This window comes from Schistocerca piceifrons, chromosome 2, assembly GCF_021461385.2.
Source record: "Schistocerca piceifrons isolate TAMUIC-IGC-003096 chromosome 2, iqSchPice1.1, whole genome shotgun sequence".
Taxonomy (NCBI): domain Eukaryota; kingdom Metazoa; phylum Arthropoda; class Insecta; order Orthoptera; family Acrididae; genus Schistocerca; species Schistocerca piceifrons.
Genome location: NC_060139.1, coordinates 771,207,214 through 771,226,178, shown reverse-complemented (window position 1 = coordinate 771,226,178; position 18,965 = coordinate 771,207,214).

The following is an 18,965-nucleotide window of genomic DNA, read 5'->3' as shown; positions in this document are numbered from 1 at the left end:
TTCCTACCTAACAGTGTACTTCCTGCTGCTTTGCGCATTCTTATCAGCGGTGTCTCGTCGCCTTGCGACGCAAATGCCCCATTGACTGTTGCAAACAACTGATTCTGTATCAATGTTGCTACTTGTCTCCTAGGTCTGGCTACACGCTTTAATGACAGAACATCACTATGTCAATTGGATTCTGGTAACCAATCTTCCGCATTCTGCTTACATTATAACTTGCTAGAAACGAAGATCTGTTTCACAGGAAACTATATCCGAGACAAGAGGTTCTACCTTTTCGTATCAGAGTGCCAGAAATCGTATTCCGCCTGTCAAAATAATCAACCATAAGCAGTCTCTTGCAGCACCACTGGCGTTGTCGTGTAGTACCCTCCAACGCTCATGAAAAGGTTACCTATCGTCTGAATCTACGTAAATAACAGGAATTTTCTTCCGGCACTGCTCATTATGCGAACAGCAACATTTCGTCACAAATTATTATGACACGTTGTTGATACGTGATTCCTATCAGCACACACGAGTCGACAATTTAGTTAATTGCAGCAGAAATCTTCCGCTAAAAGTTTCGCCAGCTCGGCCCGTAATCGCAGAAATACGTTCACTCAATTACTACCAAATGGATCTCCACAGTGCGATCGTCGATTGTCGTTAAGAGCGATTCGACAGCCGTTTTCATTTGTCGGCCGGCGGCGGTCTGGCCGGTCGAAATGAACAGATACTAATCTCGTGCCACGTTCTGGCCACACTTATGGCCCAATTAAAGTAAATGGTTGTGAATTTCCTCTCACAATCGACGATGAGTGTAATTCGGCAGGGATTCGTGCCAGTTTGTGCCATTACATCTGGCGTAAGGACTCTTCTAAGGCAAACGACTACCGGGAGGCGAGAATCGTTCATCGATACGTCTCGCTTTTCCATGATGACAGGCGCACAGGTCTGTTGTAAGTACCTGATTCTAGAATAAGGTGAGACCGCTAATTTCTCCGCTTTTCCCTAGCAAAAGTGTGCATTTTCTTCAAATTGCAGGAAGTTGCGTGGGCTACACCACTGCACTCATTTTCTTCTACCCACGAGATATGCACATAGCATCTGTTACCGAAATAACAGAAGACGAGCTGCAGAAGTTTGGCAGTTGCGTTAGGACTGTGTGTATGAAAAATAAAATTCATGGATTATGTACTCAAAATCATTTTATTTATTCAAAATAGCCTCCCTCGGGATCAACACACAGCTGAGATCGATTCAAAAATGTTTTGAAACAGTCGCTGTAGTCGTTTTTGGGAACTGTGTTTAGCACTGCAGTACCGTTTCCTTGGGCGTCCTTAAACGCATCTTAACAGGATCCTTTCATTGCGAACTTAAATTTGGGGAACAACGAGAAGTCGGCTGGCCGCAATCCAGTGAATACTTCGGGTGATGCAGGACAGCGATCCGTCTTCTAACGATACACTCGTGCACTGTCTTCATTTTTGTGAGCTGGATCTGGATCGTTGTCGTGGAGGAGCGGCCAGGACCCTGCCTCTCAGTATTCTGATCAAATTCGACGAATTCACTGGCTGATGTTCCTAACTTAACACAAAAATTGATGTTGCCGTGTTGCTTCACCGCCGTTTTCCAGCGACTGTCACACCTTCGCTTGCTGCAGCGATATTTAACCTTCTACAGAGTTGCTGAAACTTCAAGGATCACGCCGCGCCGTAGGGTAGCACTGCCGTTTCACAAAATCTGTCCTAATAGAACTAGGACATATCGAGTAGTCTTGAGACATTTTCATCGTTGTTCCACGTGTCGCTTCTGAATTCATGCTGACTTGCAATCATCGCGGATCGCATACCGTTCAAAACAACCCAAAATAACGGTACATTCAATCTCCAACTGCCTTCGAACACTGATAGCGAAGAAAGCGAGGAATCGATCATCCAGTCGACGTCGAGGTCTTTAGAGAAAGGGGACAACCACAAGCAGTACATGGACGACAAAGGAAATCGACCGTGACATCGCATAAGGACCACGATGTCGTTCAACCCACGTGATTTACAGGACCACTAAAGTCTTACATTATGATAAATCCCGATTTCACACTGAAACTATCAGAAAAGAGCTATGCTGTGAATCTTCTTCAGTGTTTCTATATAGTTTTCCATTGCATCTAAATACTTTGACTTCGACACCTATCACTACAGCAAAAATTTCGTCGTGATTCCTTTCTGCAATACATATATTTAACGCTCCACATTCGGCTCTATGAGCTATTCTTTAATTTTAGGAGAAGTAGAATTTATATATGTCCTCCTCTGTGACAGAGTGGTGAGTATGACTGACATGCGCATGGATCGGGTTCAATCACTGATACTGCTACAGATTTTTCCTTGGTGGTATAAGGTCGGAAACGGGCTGCTCTCATCCTAGTGATGCCAGATCAGTTTTTAAGTCATCAGTCTTCTGACTCGTTTGATGCGGACGCCACGAATTCCTCTCCTGACACCCTCTTCATCTCAGAGTAGCACTTGCAACCTACATCCTCAATTATTTGCTGGACATAATCGAACCTGTGTCTTCCTCTGAAAGTTTTGCCCTCTACAGCTCCCTCTAGTAAAGTCATTTCCTGATATCTTAACAGATTCTTATCATCCTATCCGTTCTCCTTGTCAGTGCTTTTCCGCGTATTCCTTTCCTCTCCGATTCTGCGCAAAACCTCCTCACTCGTTACCTTATTAGTCCACCTAATTTTCAACGTTCATCTGTAGCACCAAATCTCAAAACGCTTCGGTTCTCTTCTGTTCCGGGTTTCCCACAGTTCATGTTACACAACCATACGATGTTGTACTCCAAATGTGATTAGAAGTGTGGGAATATGAAGTAACTGGGAGAGCTCTCGGACCGCCACGTCTATCTCGACATAACATCCGAATGATGCTGTGGGGATAAAATAACAAAGCGGCCAGTCGCTATAGGGCAACCTGCGTAGCCTCCCCTTTGACTAAAACGCTACAAGAGGTGAGACTACGCACTGAGCGGTCGGATATCACCACTCATCTATCAGATATTTGTTAATAAAGGTGAGACATATATTTTGGCGCTTATATGTTGGCGCTTCTGTACGGTCTGCGACGGTGGGGATGGCTACACCATGTGTCCCGGTTTTCCTTCGCTGTCAGGTCTCCTAGTGACTCTAGACTTTCGCAACTTCACCTTTCAGAGGCTCTTTCCGGCTGGCTCGTAACGTGGGTACTTATTGTTGCATTACACCTAGCCTTCCTTATGCCGCTCTGCATTGTCACTAGCGTAGTGGTAACTCTCGGCTTCCAAGATGTGTCCTTACGCTTCACTTGCAAACCTGTGCAAACCTGGGTGCTCGTTAATTCCCCCCCCCCCCCCCCCCCTGCCCGCTACTGCGATAGCTTCCGTGATTGTCACAACTCGCTCAGTATTCCCCCCTACCTGGCAGTCCACTGGTTATCGATACATGCGATTCAGTTTCTGGGAGCAGTCAAGGTAGACTTTGGACAAATGTTTAGTGTCCGTTGGGGATACTATCCTGAGGCGTAACGTATTCCACTTCCTCCAGAAAATTCACCTCGAATTTTCCGGTTTGAAATAACCGTAAGAAACTCATCCTGCAGATTCTGCATCAGTAATTACAAATTGTACAACTTTTATTAGTCTTCCATCACCATACAACTAATTTACACGATTTTCAGTGGTTGTTATATCAAAGCGAAAAGTAGGTCTTTGCAGAAGTCATTCCTTGCACACTAACACAATTATTTGTATACTTACAGGTTCATCTATTAGTTTACAAGTAATTTCCTTACCATGTCTCAACCTAATTTACAAACCAATCAACAGATAAATCTTAAAACAAAAGCAGATTACACAAATCGCCATTGGAATCACTATAGCGCTGGTAGATGCCACGCTTGTTGTTGGTCGTGACATTATGAAACGTCCCCTTAGAAAAATTATACATGACTGCTTAAACTGACACACAATATTTTTAGCGCAACACAATCTGACTTTCAAAAATCCCTACAAAAGAATGGCTCTGACTAACATTAACCTATACCTTTCACAAATCACTTACCTCACCAAAAATCTTCGTTACTCGAACTACTGCAATACAGCGAGCGCCACTACTGCCAGCTAAATAAAAGATTCAAACTACTGAAGGCACTAACTACTAATAGGCATGGTTAGCAAATGAAAGATTTTGATAGAGAACAAACAATGTATTTACCTCAATAGTGTTCAAAAGTCATAATGTATATAGCAGTTCATGACATCCAGTCTTACAAATTTCAAAACTCCGCCATCTCTCTCCCCACATCCACCACTGCTGGCGGCTCACCTCCAACTGCGCAACGCTACGCGCTGTTAACATCGAGCTGCCCAACACTACAATGGCAGACAACAATGCAAACTAACCACAGACTGCACACAGCACAGCCAGTGATTTTCATACAGAGCGCTACGTGGCGTTACCAATAAGAAAACCTAAACAGCCTACTTACAACATTATGATGTTGTCTATCGTGGTATTCCTGTACGTGCTAGGACATGTGACCTGTTATACTTCTCCTTTTTTGCATTACTACTAGTTTGTCTAATGAGCGTAGAATGTCTGGATTCAGAGTAGTATTTAGAAATGTTAAGTTCTGGCTACGAGTCACCAAAACGCGGCTTCTCGGGCCAGTACAATGTAGGCTGTTCCCATTTAAGTGAATCGTACCAGTGATCGTAGTTGGTAGACGAAATGTCACGTCTACTATGTTATAAGTCATACAGTTTGTTATTATTATGTTATCCCATAATTCCACTCTGTTCGTAACTGCTGGTTTCTCGTTTGTGTACTAATTGACAGTGACTACTTCTGGTTAAAAAACTGAGCAAAACCATTGCGTGCCTACTCTCTGGAGTGTGCATGCGGCGTTCGTATTTCCCTTTGACGTTCACTTGCTTAAGTTTTCTCACGAAAAACTGGACCTTGCATCCTTGTACGCCAGTCTGTATCATCGAACTGGGGCAGATCGCAACACTTTCCCGCTGACACCTCTGTAGATCTTCCAAGGACATTAAAGCGTAGCCATCTCTTTGTTCTGAAATTAATAATACATTTTGGTTCGTACCTTTACCAGTTCTGGTATGCGCCCTGACAGAAAGGAAACCTTATCACTAGCTTCCCTTCCCCTCAGAAGGTGAGAGTACTCGAAAAAAAACCACACCCCCATATACGAAAATAACATTGTATCGATTCCTCAATAGTGAAAAATCAAAACACTTTAAAACATGCAAAAAGACATTTATCGAGCTTACAGTTAGGTCTTCTCTTCTCAGTCTTTTGAGTACCTCCTCTAACCGTCGTACATGCTCTTCCAAGTCCTCTGAAATTACAATGTCTTAACTCTCCTGGGTTCTTCGTACTAAGTAAGATATCAGCAGAAATACCTCTTAGGAACACATCCAGAGCCCTGTTCTCTGCCTCAGGTAGAATCATTCCATCAGTCTCTGCATTCTGGATAAGTTCACACGTTTTCGAGTTCAGCTTCCTAATCCTGTCCAAGAACGATTCCATTGATTCGTTGTACTTCTGCGATGGTCCATTGAGTTTTTTCCTAAAGAGTTTTGCACTGATCTTTTCCAATACAGCTGTATTAGACACTGTTCTATTCCAATAGAGCAGTATTAGACCTTAGCAGTTCATCAAACTTTTGGATTTTCCTGCCTCTTGGTACATAACGTACATTTTCACGTCACCCACTAACCCTAATCTAGCCATATTTAAGGACCTTTCTTCCGTACATTTTCCTAACTTGCAGCAAACTTCACATCACTAACAAAAATAGATTCATCCTAAGATCCCTTCCCCGAAAATGGCGCTATGAGGTTAACTGCTGCGGGATCAATGGAATCGGTGGGTACATTCAACATGTTGATCGTGTTAGGACAGCAACCAGCCACAAATTTACTTTGAGTTCCTTTATTCAAAGGAAACCGTTACCGGTTTCAAATCGTTGCGATTCATCATCAGACGGTTTACACGCTTTCTTTCTACATTTGGTGTGATTTTTTACAGATTAATTGTCCTAAAATATAAATAAAACACAATTACAAACACGTCACACACAGATGGTTGCGTTGCAGATTTTCGTTGCATGTGACTTACGTGAAACGTCGGTTTCGAGTGATTGTTTCTATAACGTTCATCCAATCGATGTAAATGCATTCCCACTGCATCCTCGTTGTTGCACATGTAATAGTTCTCACTGTACACTTTAGATTTGTCACTGAGTTCATTCCAACCACGCACCACATGTTTTGGTACATACAAAGAGCTTACAAACATATGGGTGTCACAGATGCTATGATATATCGTAACATTTGACGATGATGTCCTATGTTTGGAAAGGATCATATATTCTTTTACAAAACTGTAATGTCTTTTACATTAGTGTAGAGAGATTGAATTTTTTTTTTAATATATATGTATAAATCTGTTACTGCTAATTTAATTATAAAGTTTTTTATATATATTTAGAGCTGTATAGGTAAAATAGTACATTATTTTATTACATTTGGCAGCATGAGAATTATAGTAACAATAAATTTTCTACTTGATCTGCAGATAGGTGTATTAATATTATTTTTTGCTTTGGAGGCTGGAAAGTAATTTTTGGAAATTTTTCAGGAAAGGGGCGTTAGCCAACTCTGTTTGTTCGTTAAGGATATAGTCTGGGGTGCTGTTTTTGTGTGTGTGTATTTCTAATTCTTCTAATATATTCATAGTGGCCCCTTTTTCTGCTAGATGTAAAATCTTTAAGTTGTCCTCAATGTTACCCACTGAATGGTTTTCTTCAGCAATATGGGCTGCAAATGCTGATTTGTTCAAGTTACCGAGTCTTAGGGCGTCAATATGTTCTTTATATCTAATTTCGAAACTTCTGCCTGTCTGTCCAATGTAGAATTTGGGGCATGTATCACACTTGAGTTTGTATATTCCTGATTTACGGTAGGGACTCTTGGAGGTGTTTACATCATGTATCACTTTCTGTTGTAATTTATTTTTTGTGGAAAAGCTGATTCTGACATTTTTCTTCTTTTTAAATAAGTTTGCTATTTGCTGAAGAAAACCATTCAGTGGGTAACATTGAGGACAACTTAAAGATTTTACATCTAACAGAAAAAGGGGCCACTATGAATATATTAGAAGAATTAGAAAGACACACACACAAAAATAGCACCCCAGACTATATCCTTAACGAACAAACAGAGTTGGCTAACGCCCCTTTCCTCAAAAATTTCCAAAAATTACTTTCCAGCCTCCAAAGCAAAAAATAATATTAATACACCTATCTGCAGATCAAGTAGAAAATTTATTGTTACTATAATTCTCATGCTGCCAAATGTAATAAAATAATGTACTATTTTACCTATACAGCTCTAAATATATATAAAAAACTTTATAATTAAATTAGCAGTAACAGATTTATACATATATATTAAAAAAAAAAATTCAATCTCTCTACACTAATGTAAAAGACATTACAGTTTTGTAAAAGAATATATGATCCTTTCCAAACATAGGACATCATCGTCAAATGTTACGATATATCATAGCATCTGTGACACCCATATGTTTGTAAGCTCTTTGTATGTACCAAAACATGTGGTGCGTGGTTGGAATGAACTCAGTGACAAATCTAAAGTGTACAGTGAGAACTATTACATGTGCAACAACGAGGATGCAGTGGGAATGCATTTACATCGATTGGATGAACGTTATAGAAACAATCACTCGAAACCGACGTTTCACGTAAGTCACATGCAACGAAAATCTGCAACGCAACCATCTGTGTGTGACGTGTTTGTAATTGTGTTTTATTTATATTTTAGGACAATTAATCTGTAAAAAATCACACCAAATGTAGAAAGAAAGCGTGTAAACCGTCTGATGATGAATCGCAACGATTTGAAACCGGTAACGGTTTCCTTTGAATAAAGGAACTCAAAGTAAATTTGTGGCTGGTTGCTGTCCTAACACGATCAACATTTGTCTTCAAAAACAGCCACGGTCTCCAAAATGTCATCATATGACAAAATTACATTCAACATGATTTTATTTTCTCCTGTATCAAGAAGTCCTGGCCCCCAGCGGCTTTCTCATTGCTCTGTTCTCCTACACAACGCTTCATTATCTTGCCCCTGTTGTGTTGTAGTTTGTAACAGAGCGGTTATCTGCCCCTGCAAACCTTCCACTGTTTCATACTGAGTCGTTGCTCGTGTATGTCGCATTTGCGTAAACATCTGCCGTTGTAGTAGTAAAGAAGGAAACAACAGGAGAAAGGAAACTAAACTATACTTAGCCTTTATGCCGTATCATAGTCCAGCGAGGTCCTGTTCACTGGCGTGCTTTGCTTCCAACCCTTCTACAAGTAATACACGTAGATGACACAGCTTGAATATATAGCAAGACTCGGCTAGAGTACGGGCACCTCAATGGCCGCTGCTTCTAGTGTCCCTACAGAACTGATACAAGTCTGTAGGCTCCTGCGTTCTAACAAACGACACTTTTAAGGTACTGCGAAGATCTCTGCGGCTCAAAACGGCCGTAAGAAAATACAGAAAAAGATAGAAAACAAATATCAGTCACACACCACACCGCATTGTTACGAACTTCAACTCACAGCTGATGACCTCACGTGGGAGCTGCATATGGTCAACTGCTGTTGCCTAAATGTGTAGATGTGCACCAGGCGTAGACGTCTCTACCACTCACAACCACATGCTGACATCACATATAGGGGTCTAGCTCCAGGCTCCTACAGTAGTCAGGGGACAGCTGAGCAGGATGCCGTGATGAGGACCTAGTTACACTCGAGTGCACCACGAAAACGTCATTGACAGTAAACACATTTATTACGCAGTAGTACGGGATTGTCTACCAAAGTGCCGCACCACAGTGCTGCCAACACAACGAAGCGTCGAGTAACAATTGTTACGTCATGGTGCAGCCGTCCGCCCTGGGACTCCGGTGACTTCCAGCTCTACGTATCGATCTCCAAAGTGGATCCGTTGACGTCGAAGATTTACAATGAGGCGTCAGGCCCCAGGTCCAGGAGATAGGAGCCAGGAGCATCGGTGTGTGCCACACGAACAGGATGAGCAGCTGCAGTGCCCCCGCCCTCCACACCCCACTCGGTCGCAGAGACGGACAGCGTCCAGGTGATGAAGGCTTCCACGCCCCATCAGTGATGCCTCGGAAACTAGCAGTGCAGCCGGCAGCAGCAGCGTCCTTGCAGCCAGGCTCGTGGTTCCATAGATGATGAAAGACGGCTAGGTGTGCCGAGGGTCGACCTGCACAGCCTTCGTTCTTACTGCATAGCTTTGTCTGACCCAAGGGTCGATACTACGCACTGGGCAGTCGCGAATCGGCACTCAGCAATCAGACATTTGTTATGAAGCGTGGGGTAGTTATGTGGACACTTCAGTAAGTGTCCAAGGAATAGAAAAGCAACTGGAATCACTCAACATAGGAAAGTCCACTGGACCTGACGGGATACCAATTCGATTCTACACAGAGTACGCGAAAGAACTTGCCCCCCTTCTAACAGCCGTGTACCGCAAATCTCTAGAGGAACGGAAGGTTCCAAATGATTGGAAAAGAGCACAGGTAGTCCCAGTCTTCAAGAAGGGTCGTCGAGCAGATGCGCAAAACTATAGACCTATATCTCTGACGTCGATCTGTTGCAGAATTTTAGAACATGTTTTTTGCTCGAGTATCATGTCGTTTTTGGAAACCCAGAATCTACTGTGTAGGAATCAACATGGATTCCGGAAACAGCGATCGTGTGAGACCCAACTCGCTTTATTTGTTCATGAGACCCAGAAAATATTAGATACAGGCTCCCAGGTAGATGCTTTTTTTCTTGACTTCCGGAAGGCGTTCGATACAGTTCCGCACTGTCGCCTGATAAACAAAGTAAGAGCCTACGGAATATCAGACCAGCTGTGTGGCTGGATTGACGAGTTTTTAGCAAACAGAACACAGCATGTTGTTATCAATGGAGAGACGTTTACAGACGTTAAAGTAACCTCTGGCGTGCCACAGGGGAGTGTTATGGGACCACTGCTTTTCACAATGTATATAAATGACCTAGTAGATAGTGTCGGAGGTTCCATGCGGCTTTTCGCGGATGATGCTGTAGTATACAGAGAAGTTGCAGCATTAGAAAATTGTAGCGAAATACAGGAAGATCTCCAGCCGATAGGCACTTGGTGCAGGGAGTGGCAACTGACCCTTTACATAGACAAATGTAATGTATTGCGAATACATAGAAAGAAGGATCCTTTATTGTATGATTAGATGATAGCGGAACAAAGACTGGTAGCAGTTACTTCTGTAAAATATCTGGGAGTATGTGTGCGGAACGACTTGAAGTGAAATGATCATATAAAATTAATTGTTGGTAAGGCGGGTACCTGGTTGAGATTTATTGTGAGAGTCCTTAGAAAATGTAGTCCATCAACAAAGGAGGTGGCTTACAAAACACTCGTTCGACCTATACTTGAGTATTGCTCATCAGTGTGGGATCCGTACCAGATCGGGTTGACGGAGGAGATAGAGAAGATCCAAAGAAGAGCGGCGCGTTTCGTCACAGGGTTATTTGGTAACTGTGACAGCGTTACGGAGATGTTTAACAAACTGAAGTGGCAGACTCTGCAAGAGAGGCGCTCTGCATCGCGGTGTAGCTTGCTCGCCAGGTTTCGAGAGGGTGCGTTTCTGGATGAGGTATCGAATATATTGCTTCCCCCTACTTATACCTCCCGAGGAGATCACGAATGCAAAATTAGAGAGATTAGAGCGCGCACGGAGGCTTTCAGACAGTCGTTCTTCCCGCGAACAATACGCGACTGGAACAGGAAAGGGAGGTAATGACAGTGGTACGTAAAGTGCCCTCCGCCACACACCGTTGGGTGGTTTGCGGAGTATAAATGTAGATGTAGATGTACGTTCTGCGACGGTGGGTATGGCTACGATATGATGCGTCCGACTTTTTCCTCGCTGCCAGCTCTCCTAGCGGCTTCTGACTTTAGCAGCTTTACGTAGCAGAGGCTCCTTTCTGAAAGATCGGGACCCGAGACTACTGTTGCGTTATAGCTAGTCTTCCACTAACCTTTCTTCAGACACCTTGCTTTGTCACTAGTAGGACGGTGTCTCTCAGCTTGCATGATGTCTTCTTGCTTCGTTTGCAGACTTAGGCACTTGGTCGTCCACCCTGCTGGGATAGCTTCCGTGTCCGCCGCATGTCACATCTCACTCACCATTCCTCCCCCCCCCCTCCCCCCTCCCCCCGCCTTCCCCCCAATAGCCCATCAGCTGAACTGACAGTCATTGACACATGCAGTCCAGCTTCTAGAAGGTGCCAACGTAGAATTTGGACGAAATTTTAATGTCCACCAGGGTTACTATCCTGAGGTGTAAGATCTTATGACGTATCAACGAAAATTACGACCAGATTGAGGATTTATTGATAGGGGCACAGAATATTATGTTGGATTGAGAGTCATTGATACCTGGAGAAGTAACCGGAGATGTGCACCAGGGAAGTGTAGCCAGACTCTTCCTTTTAATTTTTTATGTTAATGACCTGCAGATTACATTAATAGTAATCTCAGGCTTTCTGCGGATATTGTAGTTCTTTTATAATAAAGTATTATTTGAAACAAAACTTTTACAACAGTGTAATGGCGGTCGAGCTCCGTGGCTATGGACTGAATTTTGTGAAGAGTTATCGCTACCAGCTACCAAAAAGTTGTTGCTTGCTTTATTCTTCAAGCAACCTGCGCTAATATCCAATCAGATCTTGATAAGATTTCAAAGTGGTTCAAAGGTTAGCAACTTCCTTCAAATTTTCAGAAATTTAAAATAGTGCACGTCACAAAATGGAAAAACGTAATTTTCAGAGACTGCAATATAAATGTTGCAACTGGAATCAATACGGATGTAACAATTTGTAGTGATGCGAATGACGTCATAGACATAATTGTTGGTAAATCAAGGGACATATTTCGGTTCATTGGCAGAATACTGAAAAAACACAGTCGGTTTGCAAAGCACTACTGAGAAACGTCTTAGAATACTGCTTAGTATGTGGGAACCATACCAACCACGCATACGGGTAGAACTAAAAGGGCAGCACGAGCGGTCGCAGGTGCTTTTGACTCACAGGAAAGCTTCAAGGGAATGATTAAAACCTTGACGTTGCAGACCACTGAAGACAGTTAACAATCACTCGAAACTCATTAAAGTCCTTCTTTCTGTACTTCAGCTTCGTATTACAACGTACGTATTACGTTAGAATTCTAAACTGACTTTGCTCAATCAGCACCACTGCAGCACGATTAGAACGTTGCTTGTGGCACAAGAAGAAGATATTGGTCGGTAGGGCATATTATGAGGCATCAAGGGATCAGTATTGTAGAGCAGCGTGGAGGGTAAAAATCGTAGAGGGAGATCAAGAGATGAATACACTAAACAGATTCAAAAGGATGTAGGTTGCAGTAGGTACTGGGAGATGAAGAAGCTTGCACAGGATAGAGTAGCATGGAGAGCTGCATCAAACCAGTCTCAGGACTGAAGACCACTACAACAAAGTTTTCGTATATTTCGTAACATTGTGCGGTCATGCAACTAGAACGAATTTAATGATATTTAAAGTTGCCACTGATGGCTACATATTTGTTTTCCACGAAAGCCTGCTTACAAAGTGTCAAGAACCATTACTGATAAATCTATAAATAGATTATACCTTCCTAAATATCGCCCGTGGTGACAAGAATAGAATAATAACGGGCTTGTTGCTATTTAAGTAGTCATTACGCATGTGCAAAAGCAAATGGAGGAGAAGAAACCGAAATATGCTGTAGAATGGGAATTCCCGTGTGAAACATGACACTGTGGTTTGCAGAGTATTGGTATAAATGTAGGTATAGAAGTTTTTCAGATTTGACTGTTGAGAAGTCTAACAGGAGATAAATAGGCTACAGACCAACACAGCGTTTCTAAGAAAGCAGGATACTGTGTGCTTATTGGACATCTTCGTGCACTTGAAGTAAAATAAGAATTGGGAAGTGGAACTAGATGCAGATGAAATGTAAGATATGATATTGCGCGAAAAATTTGGCAGAGTACTGAAAGACCATGTCGAAATAAGGTTACTGGACTAGGCGACACTCGCTTATAATTACTGACGTCTTCAGCAGAATATTACTTGATAATGTTACACCACCTGGTACCTAAGAAGTATGAGACAGGCTACATAATCTCAGGCATAAAGAAATTGTAATAATTCCCACTCCAAAGTAGGCATTTCCTTTTTTGTGGAAGATTTTTCAGTCTTTTGACTGTTCTGATGCGGCCCGCCACGACTTCCACTCCTGTGCCAGCCTCTTCAGAATATATTCTAATCTCTGACTTACCCTGCAGTTTTTACCCTCTACAGATCCCCCTTGGACATTGGAGGTTATTCCCCGATGTCTTAACCAATGTCCTATCATCCTGTACCTTCTTCTTGTCAGCTTCTTTCCTCGCTTATTCTGCAGGGGACCATCTCATTTCTTATCATATCAGTCCATACAGTTTTTGTCTCAAACGCTTCATTTTTCTTTTCTGGTTTCCCCACAACCCACGATCCAATTCCATATAATGCTGTGTTCCAGACGTATATGGGGCATTCATATGAAAATAAGACAGACTACATTACGGATATGGTGCGGAAGTTCCTAAAGGAGGTGCGTGTTGGCATAGGATGCAATCAATTGTGAATCAGGAAGGAACAATGCCAACGTTCAGCGCTGTGCCGTCTCTCTGTTAGTCGTGCTCGATATAAGGCGAGAGAGTCGTTTGCGCGTCCGACTTCACTATGGAGTTCGGGAAAGAGGAACAGGGAAGTGTAGTGAGGTTTCTGATAGCGGAAGGACTGTGAGGAAGTGAAATTCATGACCGAATGTCTGCTGCGTATGGCGAACCCAGTATGTCAAGCGCGCGTGTGTTTGCGTAAAGTAAACGAATTCGAGCAGGTCGGAAATCATTCAAAGACACGACAGACAGCTGACAGTGGAAGACATTCTGTTCATGTTGGGCATCAGTCACGGTATCGCTCACGTCGTGATGACAGAGCATCTGAAGTTCTCGAAAATCTGTGCGCGGTGGGTTTCATAAGCCTGCCAAAGGAGCATAAGCTGAACAGACCGTCGACATCACTTCAGCACCTGGAACGGTATTACGATGAAGAATACTTTTCCTCTCTCGAATTGTGGCCGGAGATGAAATATGATTCATGATGTCATCATTCTGAGGCCGAGAGCAAGCGTCAGAGCCACCAATGAAATAGACCGAAAAAATAATAAACTTCGGGAAAGTTGTGCTGACCTGCTCCACATTGACTTTCTGGAATAAGGCGAAAAAAAAAAAAAAACGCACTGCGGTACGTAGACACCACGCACGCCATCAAGTCCAAAGGCTCAGGGATGTTGACGGGGGGCATCACTTTGTTGCAGCTTCATGCTCGCCCACATGCTGAGGTTAACGCCTGAGTGCAATCACAGCTCCGTAGGCAGCTGCAGACATATTTTCATGACGGCATTGACCGTCTTTCTCACAGTGAAATAAATGTATTAACAGTTACGGCGGTTACTTCTGATATAATAAACAGTTTACTTGTTTTTACCATGTATCTCGTTTTCACTTGACTGCCCCTTGCCGGCCGAGGTGGTCTCGCGGTTCTAGGCGCTCAGTCCGGAACCGCGTGACTACTACGATCGCAGGTTCGAATCCTGCCTCGGGCATGGATGTGTGTGATGTCCTTAGGTTAGTTAGGTTTAAGTAGTTCTCAGTTCTAGGGGAGTGATGACCACAGATGTTAAGTCCCATAGTGCTCAGAGCCATTTTTTGACTGCCCCTTACAAAGTCTCAAAAACTTCTTCCTGAGAATAAGGCTCATATTTGATACTATCAGACATTTCTTGACAAAGAATGCCCTCTTTCCCTGCGCTAATTCGCTTTTTATGTCATGCTTCCTTCACCAGTCAAACATTTTTTGCCTCAGAAGTATCAAAATTTCCTTCCTTTTTTTATTTCCTGTTTCCCAATTGGGATGTTAAGTCTGGCACAAATATTATTTATACCACATCTAATTACTTTTTTATTCTCAATCCATATTCTGTGCTTAGTAGACAGTTCGTTCTACTCAGTATGTCCGTAATTCTTTGTCGATCTGACTTAAAAAAATATCGGAATATCAGTCGTACAAGTTCTTATAGCAGACAACCGACACGAATGATTTACATTAGAATGGAAGAATTCCTACAAGACGACGTTGGAGAAGGTCATTTTCATTTAGAAAGGCACAAACGAATCAGTACTGACACTACGACATATGTTAGAGAATAGGCTCAAGAAAGGAAAACGTATGTTTAAGGTATTCGTAATTTTACTGGAAGCTGTTGACAAAGTTGACTAGATGGTTCTGAGCACTATGGGACTTAACTTCTGAGGTCATCAGTCCCCTGGAACTTAGAACTACTTAAACCTAACTAACCTAAGGACATCAAACACATCCATGCCCGAGGCAGGATTCGAACCTGCGACCGCAGCGGTCGCGTGGTTCCAGACTGTAGCACCTAGAACCGCTCGGCCACTCTGGCCGGCAATTGACTAGAATACACTCATATTATGAAGGTAGTATGGATAAAATACAACTCATACAGTAACCAGACGACAGTTATAATAATCCAAAGACAAGAGCAGCAAACAGAATTCATAGACAACGTTATTCAGTCTGTGCATTGAGCGAGCAGAAAAGGAAACCAAACTGACATTTGGAAAGGTAATTAAAGTTTAGGAATAAGAAACAAAAATTTTGAGATTTGCTTATAACATCATTATTCCGTCAGTGACAGCAAAAGACAAAGTACAGTTGACTTGAGTGGATAGTATCTTGAAAAGAGATTATAAGACTTATATCAGCTAAAGTAAAAAGAGTGTAATGGAAAGAAACTGAATTAAATCAGGCGAAGATAAGAAATTAGATTAGGAAATGATATACTAAAAATAGAAGATGACTTTTCGTATTTGGGTAGCAAATTTATGATGAACGAAGTAAAGGGGCTATAGAACGCAGATTGGCAATAGCAACAAAATCATTTCTGAAAGAGATGTGTTTTCTAGCATAAACGCTTTTTGAACGCTTATGTCTTGAGTGCCATACTGTGCCGAATTGAATCGCACACGATAAACAGTTGACACAATAATAGAACAGAAATGTGGTGCTACGGAGGTATGCTGAAGATTAGGCTTGAAATATCATGTCCGTTATAATTATCCGGGCTGTTATGCCGTGGTTGGTTGATGAATTCTGTGTCGATTCCCAAGGTTTCGTCTCCGACTGCGGGAGACACCTTCAAGAGGGTCCGTACCTCCCATCGAGCTACGGACCCTCTTGAAGATGTCTCCCGCAGTCGGAGACGAAACGTTTGGAATCGACACAGAATTCATCAACCGACCACGGCATAAGAGCCCGGATAATTATAACGGACACAAAGAATCATTATTTGTTTAATGAACAAATTGCCATTTGGCTGTATTATTGTTTATTTAATTACGACGCATGTTTCGTCCTGTTATGCCATTTTAAAGTGATTGAGTTTATGTCACTAACATATATTACCTGACATCAAGCTCAAAGTTGGCCATAAATTGCATATTCCCTCCCCACGAAATGCCAGATGTAAAATCATCATCTTCTACAAAGATCCGTAAAAGTGTGGGTACGTCATATGTAGTAAAATCGGGTTTACTTTTTTTATACCAAAGTAAATCTGTTTTTGTTAAACATGACTTGCTCCCACTACTGTTTACGGATATTTTTACAAGATGATGATGTTACATATGGCATTTCGAGGGGAGTGAATTTTTTTTTAATTATGGCCAACTTTGAGCTTGGTGTCATGCAATATATGTTAATGACATAAACTCAATCACTTGAAAATAGCGTAAGATGCCGAAACCTATGTCGTAATTACATAAACAACCAGACAGTCAAATGGCGGTGTGTTCATTTAAAAATTATTGTATTACTGTTGCTCAGCAAAATCAAAAGCTGTTTAAAGAATCATTAATTTGTTAATGGGAAGACGTATTGGGGTAAAAAATGTAGAGGAAAATTAAAGCTCAAATGCAGTAATAAGGCGGTACTGAACTTTTGGATGAATATTGGGGAGCGACTGATTTAGTTGAGTTATCAATAACAAAATTTTGTACATTTATTGGAACAAGAAAACATAAAACTTAAGCAAATCGCCCCTTAGAGTGTCTCAGAAAAATACCTTTGAGTCTTGAGCTGCTGCACAGGCAACTGCATTGAACGCTGCCAAGATGCCATACAGAAGATACAGTCGCCGTCGTCGTGCAAGACAGACTATATATAAAACAATTGAAGACGTTGAAATGACCACATCTGCCGCCGACAAGAAAAAGAATACGATCAAATCTGTCGCTGCACACGCTCTACTGGACGGACCTGCAGTCTTTTGTGGATGCATCGACATCAATGATTCGTTTACCCACGGAAATGGATGGCTAACAGTCGCTGTTGTACGTGGTGGAACAGGCGTACCCAATGTATCCGGACTGGAAAGCTTTGTTGATCGTGACATCATTGCATACCGAACATATCATGTTACTGAAAATGCTAATAAAGACTTTGGCAAATCAACATATATGTCACCCTCACCCTTTTCCTTGTATACACGTAATAGACGTAAGATATCTGTTAATGAAACTGTTTTTATATGGATTAAAGGTAAAGGTACTTGTGAATATGTGAAATTTGTAGGAGATTGTACATTGTATTTTCACAAATAAATTGAATTGTAGCGTAGCCCTGAATTCTGTATGGCAGAAACGAGATTAACGCACGAAAACCTGTGAAACAAAGCACCCAAAAAGCTTTGATACGCCAAATTTTAAACCCAAACATCAGAACAATTACAAAAAACTGAAAATTATGTAAGACACTTTTAGAAATTAATTATAGTAACTTTCCTTTTAGGAAGAACAATATTGGTTCTGGCTTTCGATTCCAGTCTTGCCCCAGGTTTACTGCAATTAAACATCCTCCTCGTTCCTTGACTCGAAAACGATCTATTATCACCCGCACGTCTTCTATACTTTAAAATTAACCTCTGCTCAAACGCTTATCTGAAACTGTTCAGTATTAGGACCCAAGACACAACAACATGTTATCAACATCCATTTACAAGAATTTAAATAGTTATTCACTGCAGCCAGTTTAATCCAACCAACCAGTTACAAAAATTTCCAGCGAACTAAAACAGTTCCAGCACTATGGGTAAACGACGGCAGAATCAGCAAAACATCGGTTTACTGTACCTGATGGAAGCACCATTGTTACGACGCGGCCCTTGGTTGGCGTTGTGATCAGGAAGCTGAGCGACGTGTGAGGGTGAATTAGTGGACCAGTGCACGTTCGGAGGCATCATGAGACAACGTTATCTGTAAAACATTTATTGTTAAGTAAAGTTTACAAAGTTTTTAGCTTCTTCAGAGCTGCGTCGGCGATCGAGAACGAGGCGCACGCACCGCGAATGAACGCCTCATCAGAGTGTTGCTATCACAGGTCACAGTGGCTCGGCCGCAAGTACGAGTCCCACCTCAGCCCTCTCGGTGATCACCGCGCCCTGCGCTCAGGTGGAGTCTGCCGATGGCGATGTGGGACGCCAGTTGTCGAGCATAGAGGCCCTGGTCACCCATCACGTATCCCACATATTGACCAATACTGCAGCAGATGTTCACGAGTCGGCCAGGAGGCTCCGCGGACGTGTCTCGACTGGTTGGTGTGCAGATGGCAGCTTGCAATTCGTCCAGATAACCCAGCGGAAAAGGA